The following is a 9,734-nucleotide window of genomic DNA, read 5'->3' as shown; positions in this document are numbered from 1 at the left end:
GAAGTTTTCTGGAGATAATGATGTTGAATCATGTTAATGAACACACAAGGCTGAAAGGGGGAAAAAAATACAGTTGCGCCATTTAAAAAGCGACTTTTATTTTGAAACAAACAAAAACAGTAACATTTTTGTGTATATATGTGTATATATGTGTATGTGTATATACATACACATACACATATTGTATCTTGTAACTGTCTAAGCTGCTGTAACAAGAATTTCCCTCATGGGATCAAATAGTAAAATAGTAGAAACTGTAATAAATAAGGCTATGCCAGTATGTGCATAGAGAAGCATGTGCAAGTTGTATTTACAGCATATAAAGTGTAAAGAAAAGAGTAATTATATATTTGTGCAATATGTATTCATATTTGCAGTGCTATCTATCTATCTATCTATCTATCTATCTATCTATCTATCTATCTATCTATCTATCTATCTATCTATCTATCTATCATCATTAACACTATCACTCATTTTCACTAATAGGCACTAATTTTCTTCAGAGCAGGTCTGCAGACTGAGAGGGTCACGGCTTTTTTTCTGTTGTTGTTTTAACCAAGTTTTCTGTTGAATTAATCTTTTCTACTGTTGTCTTTTTGTAGTTAACCTGAGTCTGACTATCATAAACTCTTCCATTACAATTACACAAACGTAGAAATAGCTTTGGTGCCAAACTACTCAGCAGATTATGAAACTCAATAGCTGAATAATTATCAAAAACTTGCTGATCATCATTTCTAAATGAGGTGGAGCCTAATTTACTCAAACAGGTATAACTAATAACAGCTTGCATGGATTCACATGAAAATTGTAGAATTTATTATTCCTTCTAGTCATTTGGCTGAACACATAAAATGTTTAGTCTTCTATATGACTGCAACAAATGCTTTATTTCATTTATCATTAGCTGTAACCCTGGTGGTATGTAGAGGATTTCAGGTCATAGCAAATTCTAATATAAAATCCAAAATGGTAAGCAGTTGATATGTCCTGATTTTTGCTTTTGATTTTTGATTGCTCAGATTTTGGATGTGAAAATGAGCAAATCTCTGCAAAACTGGTGACATGCAAACTGAAATAAGCTGCTTTACTCACTAACAAAATTGACTTTGCATGATTTTTTTTCCAATTATAAATATATAATTTGATAGAAAGTGTGGCCCTTTCATTATAAATAATTCACACACTCATCTTCAACAAGCATTGTACCCTGATCAGTAGCCAATCGTGGGAACAGTTGGTGTAAAGCAGGGATACATCCTGTATGGGGCACCATACACACACTTTCACATCTTAGGGCAATTATTCTTGAGTCACTGGTATACCTACTGGTACATTTTCTGAAGATGTGAGACAAATAACTAAATGTAGTCTAAATAAGTAGTAAAACAGTGAATCTAAACAATTTCAATTTTAGAATGTTGTTTAATTAATTTCATAAGAGAAAAATAGTCAAGGACAGGATGGTGTAATGTTTCCCACTCTTCAGCAGTTTGCTAATACTGTTTATTTCTTGAAGGATAAGACATTATAATTGCATTTAACATTGTGGGATGTCTTAGAAAAAAGATGCTTACGCTTACGCTTGCCCATTTTTCCTGCTTCTAACACATCCACTCTGAGGACATAATATTCACTTGCTGCCTAATATATCCCACCCACTAACAGGTGCCATGATGAGGAGATAATCAGTGCAGATATGGACAACCAAATCTAAACACAGTTGTGGATTTAACCATATTTAGATCAGTATTTACATTACAGTACAGTACACATGTGCAAACTGATAATAGATAATAAATATGAAGAACCTTGAGTCTAGAAAAAAAAGTGTTAATAGTTGTAATAGGTATGTTACCATTTAGAATAAAGCAGCTATAAACTGCCTCTTTTAGCCTCTCTTATTGCAAAATATTTTATATTACTCAGATATAGGAAGTCATCCATTCTGCAGTCTTTTGTGAGAGAAACTATTATAAAATATACAACAATTGTCCTTTTATAAATTTTACCATATCAACAGTTATACACATTTCTCTTTTAAATACAAGCATCTAGGCTAAGATTATGTGAGCATCTAACAGTCTCCAGTGATGGGCTATTACTATGGAAATTATGATGTATCAGAGTGAGCACACTAATAGAAATACCATGATTTGAATTACAGCCAGAAATATTGTCAGAGCTGCTGTTACAGAAAATCAATCAACACTGTTTGTCCAATTACAGTCAAGAAAACAGCAGCATTTTGGTTTTGTATGTATTTAAATTTTTATTTTAATTCATTTGAATATTACACTTAAAATCACAGAACAGGCAAGAATGAATGGCAGAATTGTTCATGTATGATATCAATTTTAGCCTACACGGGTTATGCATTACACTGCGGCATTACATAAAACCTTGTGGCTGAACTAGAGCTTAGATAAACTAAAGAGAAGGGAATAAGAGCAAAATAAGAATAGCCTGCCCTCCAATTCCCTCCCTCTCCACCTGTCTGCACTTTCCTCACCAGCATATGGAGATGTTTGAACTAGCAGGTGTCAGTTCCATAACTGCAGGGAGCCAAATCTGTTACTAATGTAGTCCATGTTGTGAGTGGCCTGTCTGAAACATAAACCTGTTCGCTGCCTGCAAAGGCATGCTAGGGAAGATGACTTGTTTACATTTATTTATTTTAGGCATAAAAACTAGTGTGATAATTTGTTCATTGAACTGTACAAGTCATTTTTAAACATGTGCTCTTCAGACAAACCATTAGAGGGCATTGCATACAAATTTACAGCCTCTTGTTGTTGTTTATTTGTTTACTTGATTACATTTTTAAAACAGTAGATAAATAAGAAATGTGTTGAAATAATTATTTATGAATACTTTGTGTGACAGAAATGTAATTTATTCGTATTAAACATACATGTTTTATATTATGTCCTGTGTTTAATGACAAGGCTCGTACACTCATGCCATACTTATGCTTGATATATTATACTATCCACTGTCTGTGCTCTTAAATAAACCTCCTTCAGCTGCTTTGCTGGACTCATCAAGGGTGTATCAGTGAGGATGTATGGGATTAGCACATGAATGGCTAGGCCACCCTGTTCCTTCATCCTCACCAACACACAAGGACAGGTCAAAATTAAGAAAATAGCTTATTTAGACATAAAGCAAATACAGTGCAGATGGAACTCATTGATGTGAACCAGATCTAAAAGAGTCTTACAGAATGTATTGGAGTGCCCATTAGGGTTCTTTTATAGGATTCTTTGACTAAACCCATCCAGATGTGTACACTGGCAATCACACCACATATGCTGCACTAGAGGCCACAAGCAGGGGGACATACCCACCTTCTGCCCATACAGTCTCTGACATTCCACATGGAGGTGTATTTGAGATGCCTGATCAATATTTGAAGTGAAAAAATGAATAAATCTTGGATTAAGAGTTATTTAACAGGTGTTATATTTAGAGAATTTGGAATTTAAACAGGTTAATTAATAGAAAAAATATCAGGAATTTTTATGAGCTTTGAACATATTTTATGAATATTTTCTTGCTTATTATTCTAAGACTGAATTCTCCCTCATAGTAAATACCTAAATGATAATTTACTATCAAAATACCTTTGATTGTTTTCAGCCTTTCAGCCTAGATAGATAGATAGATAGATAGATAGATAGATAGATAGATAGATAGATAGATAGATAGATAGATAGATAGATAGATAGATAGATAGATAGATAGATATTTAAAAGGTTCAATTGATTGGGTCACCTTTCTAGTTGTTTTATGTGTTTTATTGTACTATGTGTAAATGGTGAGGGGAAAATATGTTTAAGTATCTTTTTATTCCATAGGTTTCAGTCCCTTCCCTGTTTAGAAAGTCTGAGATCATCATCATCAGTATTTTATCATCAACCAGAAATAATCCTAATTGCTCTAAAATGCTTGTAAAATTGTAATTGATTTCAGTAAATCTTTGTTTAAAAAATTGTGCATTTCAAACATTGGCAGTTTTTACAAACCATTTACAAATAACATCTTTAGTTTGCTTAAGTTCCTTCAAGCCATGGTGACTCTACATGTTTGCTCTAAAATTCACTGGACAGTAGCCTATAAAATATATAAAGTGTGACACCTTTTTGACTTAATTTAATTTGAGCCTATGCAGTTATTAATGCTATTCTGCCCCACCAAAGTTGCTCCTAAAGAACAGGGAACTTGCTGCTAGTACACCAATGCAACATTTTACTTTCTCATCTCTTATCACACCTCACAATCTTGCAAGATTATCACTTTGTATATTTAGGCAAAATTAATCCACTGTCACCAGCTTGAATGTGCTAGAAGTCGCAGTGCAGTTTGCTAAGCTGTTCTGTGTAAAGAGAGAAAGTTGCTGATGGACTCAGGTGAGGTCAATGAGTTTAAGTCTTAGTGGCCTTGAGATCTAGCAGGGGGTTTAAATGTCGCCTGCATGAAATGAGGGGAATACTCTGATAACCCTAGCCTAGCCAACCTCCCCCACTTCCAGTGTCACGCTCTTCACTCCCCAGATCCAAGCCCCACTGAGGGATTAGCGCGAATGTGCATGTGTGTGTGCCAGAGCGGTCAGAGGGATGCAACCGGAGCTCTCCATGGAGGCAGGGGGAGCCCATGCTGCCACTGTGAGGTCAGAGAGCAGTCAGTGCAGGACCTGAGCTCCTTGTCTACAGCTGCCACTTTCCAAATAGAGGGTCAGTGCCTAAAATTGTGGATAAATACATATCTATACTATGCATTTGAGTTTTGCTTCTTGTGGAGGGCTTAACACACGACCTGCCTGGCACAGGGGACTCAAGTGCCACAGATATCAATCTCTGTCCCTACGGAACCCCCAGTTGCCTTCTTCCTGTCATCACAGAGCCCCGGGTGGTGCCTTACCACATTTTCTCACAGTCTGAGCTCTCTTCAAGCTAGCTGAGGAGCTTCAGCAGCTGAGGCTCAGCTACTGCTGGCTCTGCTGTGGGCCATGCACCATTGGAAGGTACTTTATTCTTGAGGAATGCTGAGCAGGGGCGTGGGGATGGAGGGGCCTCACGAAAGGGAGAAAAATGAGGAGGAGAAGGGGAGGGGAGTCAGGAGACACAGTGAGCCTGCAGGATTGACCTTTGGCCAGTAAAGTCAGGAAGTTATGACTCAATTTTCACTGAGAAAGGTTGAGGGACAAGCAAATGGAGAATGGAGAGAAACATATACAAGCCATAACACAACTGGAAAGTATTCACAAAAGAGACAGAAGGAGGAATGAGTGGGAGATTACTTTGGCATGGAAAAATATGTAGAGTCTTGTTCACTTCAGACCACCACCACCAAAAAAAACTACCATGAAAATGTAGCAGCCATGTTGTAACATACTCAGCCTTTCTGGCTTAATTTAAAGAATGTTGCTGCTTTATAGTGATTTTAAAAGGAACTTTAGCGATCAGTAATTTAAATGAACACAGCAACTTTGTGACTATTGCTATCAGGATGTTACTCCTTGATGGTGCGAAGATCCCTGTGCTTCAAGGAACAGGAAACTTGTATGTGCAAAATCTCTGGATCCCTGCCTCAACCTTTCCTGTTCATTCTACTTGCCAACATGTAGAAGGCACGTGCAGGCTATGCACATAATTAATATGACAGGAATGCTCACGTATACAATCAAGTATGCTTATTTATGCACGTACACATCCCATGCACCACAGTTTCCCCAATTTGCCAACACGGGGTCAAGTATTTTTAATACATGCCCTTCCACAGGCACTTCAGACATGCATATGTAATTAGAATACATATTTTGAAAGAACATGAGGTCCTATTCACATTACGTATGAAGTGTGAAAGCGTGTGCGTATATTTCCAAGTCTCCACACCCTGTACTTTGTACAAATCCTCTTTTTTGGCAGTGCCATTTCATTTTTCAGGCTTTCTCCAAATGCCTGTGCACAGCTAGACTAGGAAGGTGCTCTACTCCGGCACTGTTCAAAAAGAATCCTCAGAGGGGAAGAAGGCTAGAGCCTGGGTCTGCTGTGAGGCCAGATGGATTGAGGAAGCACAAACACAGTAAGGCCCTTCATGCGCACTCCGATTTTCACAGCAAATGAATCACCTGCTTTGATTCTCCACAGACTGTGATTATGGAATCAAAAGAGATGATTAATACGAGAGTCCAAGCATCGTTGTAGCGGTCACGGGAAGCCAGCATGGTCAGTGAAGCGGTGGGTGTCTGTCATCACTGATTCTCAGAAGCCTGGAGCTTCACTGTCATTCTCAATGAACAAGGAGAAGCTGCAGAGACACAAGGCTTTACTTCAAAGACCATGCAGAAGTAGCCTCACATGAAAACAGTCTCCCTTAGATGTCTTATTTAAGTTTTAATATACTACATATATATTCTATGAAGGCACATGGATATACACATGGCCCATGGAATACAAAATGTGCTGGTGTACAGAAGCTCTAATACTAATAGCATCACTCAGGGTATAGCAAACTGTTACATGGTGCAAACTAGAAAAGGAGAAGACTAATCAAAGTGGTGCATGCTCCCTAAAAAGATGAGCGTGGTCACATTCCAGTGGTGTGGCCCTCGGCACAGTAACCACAGTAAAAAGGCCTGTTGATTTAGACTGGGGAGGGAATGTAGTGAGAGTCCTTATATTTCAGTTCTGGAATGACTCTGATCACGGCATGCGGTTTCTATGCATGTTTTTCAACTGCTGTTGATATGTGGGCAGAGAGAGAGAGAGAGCGAGCAAAGAAAGGGCTAGGCGAGGGAGAGAAAAGAGAGAAGGAGTCTCCATGTCCCTTTCCAGCCCATGTAGTGGTGCTTTGTCACAGCTGAAACTTTTAAGCTAATTGACCACCCATATGCAGCATTCTGGCTCCTCCAGGCACATCTCAGGGGAGCAGTGAGGGGAGAAAAGGGGAGCTGGAGTGGTTCTCAGGCTGCCTTCCTGGCACTGTTGTGATTATTACATGCTCAGACCCTGTTTCACCCCTCCCTTCCCAAAGGTTTATATGACCCAGACCAATTCACCTTCGCTGACACTTTATGTTGGACAAGCTGCTAGTGTCAGGGCTTGAACGGCAAATAGCACAAATACTACACATTTTATTTTACCCCTTTCAGTATACAACCCTCCCATCCCTCTCTGCAGCTCTGTGTAAATCACTTAAAAGTTGTAGATCTTGTTTTGTGTAAATGCCTTTTTAATCGTAGATAATACACTTTATGGCTGAGAGGTGAGCTGAAAGATTTTTGGATGGGAAGACTGTTAATTCTCATTTAGTTGATCTATAAAAGTAAAGTGTAAGGGGACTATAAAACATATTTTACACCTGGACAATTTAAGTTCAAGAACGGGACATTTTAGCAAGGGTCAAGTGTCAGAAAGCAAACAGATGTCAGTTTTTAATGTTAGGTTTCCTTACAACAGTTTGAATGAAAGGTCTGTATAAAGAGCTCCACTAAATTTAACCTTACGTTTTTAACATCAACAGGTTAAATGAAAAATCCAAACAATCGAGTAAGGTAAGGAGATGCATAATGTAATAACGCGAAAATTCTATCTAAAAAAAATTATATCCAAAGTGTATATTTCATTATTAAAACCTAATCATATTAGAACCTGTTAAACATATCACCAAAGGTTTTGAAAATATTCTCAGTTTATTCTTGCAATGTGCTTTAAACTAGTGCAAAGTTTTTGCTTTACAATTGCCATTCTTCACAGCATTTATAAAAGGTTGTTTTTCCATTATAAAAACATTTGTGTTATTCAGACAAATATAAATATTTCAGGAATGTAGCAGAAAAAATACATGAAAACATTCTCAAAGCACTTACAAAATTTGATAGAATGCTCTTGTAAAATTTCCATGAACAAAAACATTGAGAAAATGTGCTGCTTATCTAAAATTGACATAGCTGTCAACTTCTGAGCCTTAAATTTTTATAAGATTAAATAAGTGCCATTACAAATGTGGACTGGTTCAGAGTTGGAAGAAAAGAAGCAATACAGAAAAGAGGCCAGTGTTTTATCATTTAATCAAATAAAATGTTTACTGAGAGAAGGGTGGACCATTCCATACATTCCACAAATGTAGACTGCTAGACAGGTACCTCACTCCCTTTTCCTTCTTTTTTTCCTCTCTGAATCCCCCTTATTCATGAAATCTCCTTGAACCATGACTTCTCTCCCCTATCTAATCGTACCTCCCCAACCAAAACCCACCCACACATACACAATAAAACCCTAGATGACTTTTAACATTTTAGTACATTCCAGCTCTGAGAGTTAAGAGTATATGGATGAAAACTACAGCCGTGTCATAAAATGGTGAAACTCAGAATCCAGTGTGGACTTTTGCACCGGAGGGACAAATAAGTAGTGGACGCAGGGACGTAAATTCTATAGTGCAGAGTGATTTTTAAATGAATGGACCTCATAGAAGAAGAATGTTGATGATACATTTATAAGTATGCACCACCACCATCAAGCCATCCAAACCTACACACATGTACACAGCAATGTGGGTCATCTCATGACATCAGCAGTGGGCAGCATGGGGAGGGGATTGTGACTGTGCAGCTGGGGGCTAGGGTTTGTGTTGGGTGTAGGGGGAATGTGTGAACACAGTGACAAAACCTTACATTTACAGGCACTTCCACACCGAGGTCTAGCACCCACAACCCAAGTGCAGGCTTCAGCTTTGTGTGAACACTGAAGCCTCACAGGAACAGCCTTTGATCGGCGTGACCCACCGCTAGACCCTGATCTGCAGGAACATCGCACATCGTGTTTGATATTCTGCGTGCACAAACTGAGAAATTCCAGCCGTGCAAAGAACCAACCCATGAGAAATGATAACCTGGAAAAATTCCTGTGCACTTGGCCACGTTTGCCAGGCTTGCTGGCATGTGGGGTGCCACGAGTCCGTTTTGGGTTCCATGTAAATTTCTCCCCCCTGCACGTTGTTTCGTTTTGGAGTCTGCAGGAATCTAGGCCAGATTATTACATTACTGCTAAGCCTGCAGGGGTGGGGAGCTGATTTAAAGCTGACCTTTAGCAGGCCTGGGACAGCGGGCCCGGAACATGCTGCTGCCAAGGCTTCAGGGACTGTTTGTCATCCACCGGCCTGCTGACTGAATCAAATCAGGCCATGACATGGAAACTTAAGGCCTGGCAGAAACAAAACAAGTTGGGGCACAAGTTGTGGGTTTCGGTGAAAAGGGAAAAGTGATTATCACATTATATTTCAGCAATAGATCAATCGCAGAGCCAGTGGATATTAAATTTGATTTGATGCCAGCCACAAGTGCAGCAGTTTGGTGAAATACACTATGTTCTTTCAACAAGTGCACTATCAAGGTGAGCTTTGTCTTTTCTAGCAGCGTGGAAAAGCTCATTTAAGTCTGCAAACCATTGAAAAATCTTTGTGGCTGATGTCATTCCACTGTTTCCTGTCATTTCTTTGCCTGGGCTTAATGCCACCAAATACTGCGCTCCTGAATCATGTTAAAGTTAAATGAAGGAACTAAATGTTTTTCACTTCATTTCTTGCGCTTACCAAACAGCAGCTCATTCATCTGCTTTCACTGGTTTGGTTTGAATGGTATCAGCTGACTAGAAACTTACTTGTGTTTATGTCAGCTGCAAATTAATCACAGTTCTTAGTATATAGTACATATGTTCTACCACTGT

This window comes from Hemibagrus wyckioides, linkage group LG04 (genome assembly GCF_019097595.1).
Source record: "Hemibagrus wyckioides isolate EC202008001 linkage group LG04, SWU_Hwy_1.0, whole genome shotgun sequence".
NCBI lineage: Eukaryota > Metazoa > Chordata > Actinopteri > Siluriformes > Bagridae > Hemibagrus > Hemibagrus wyckioides.
Note: the sequence above shows the minus strand (reverse complement) of the source record.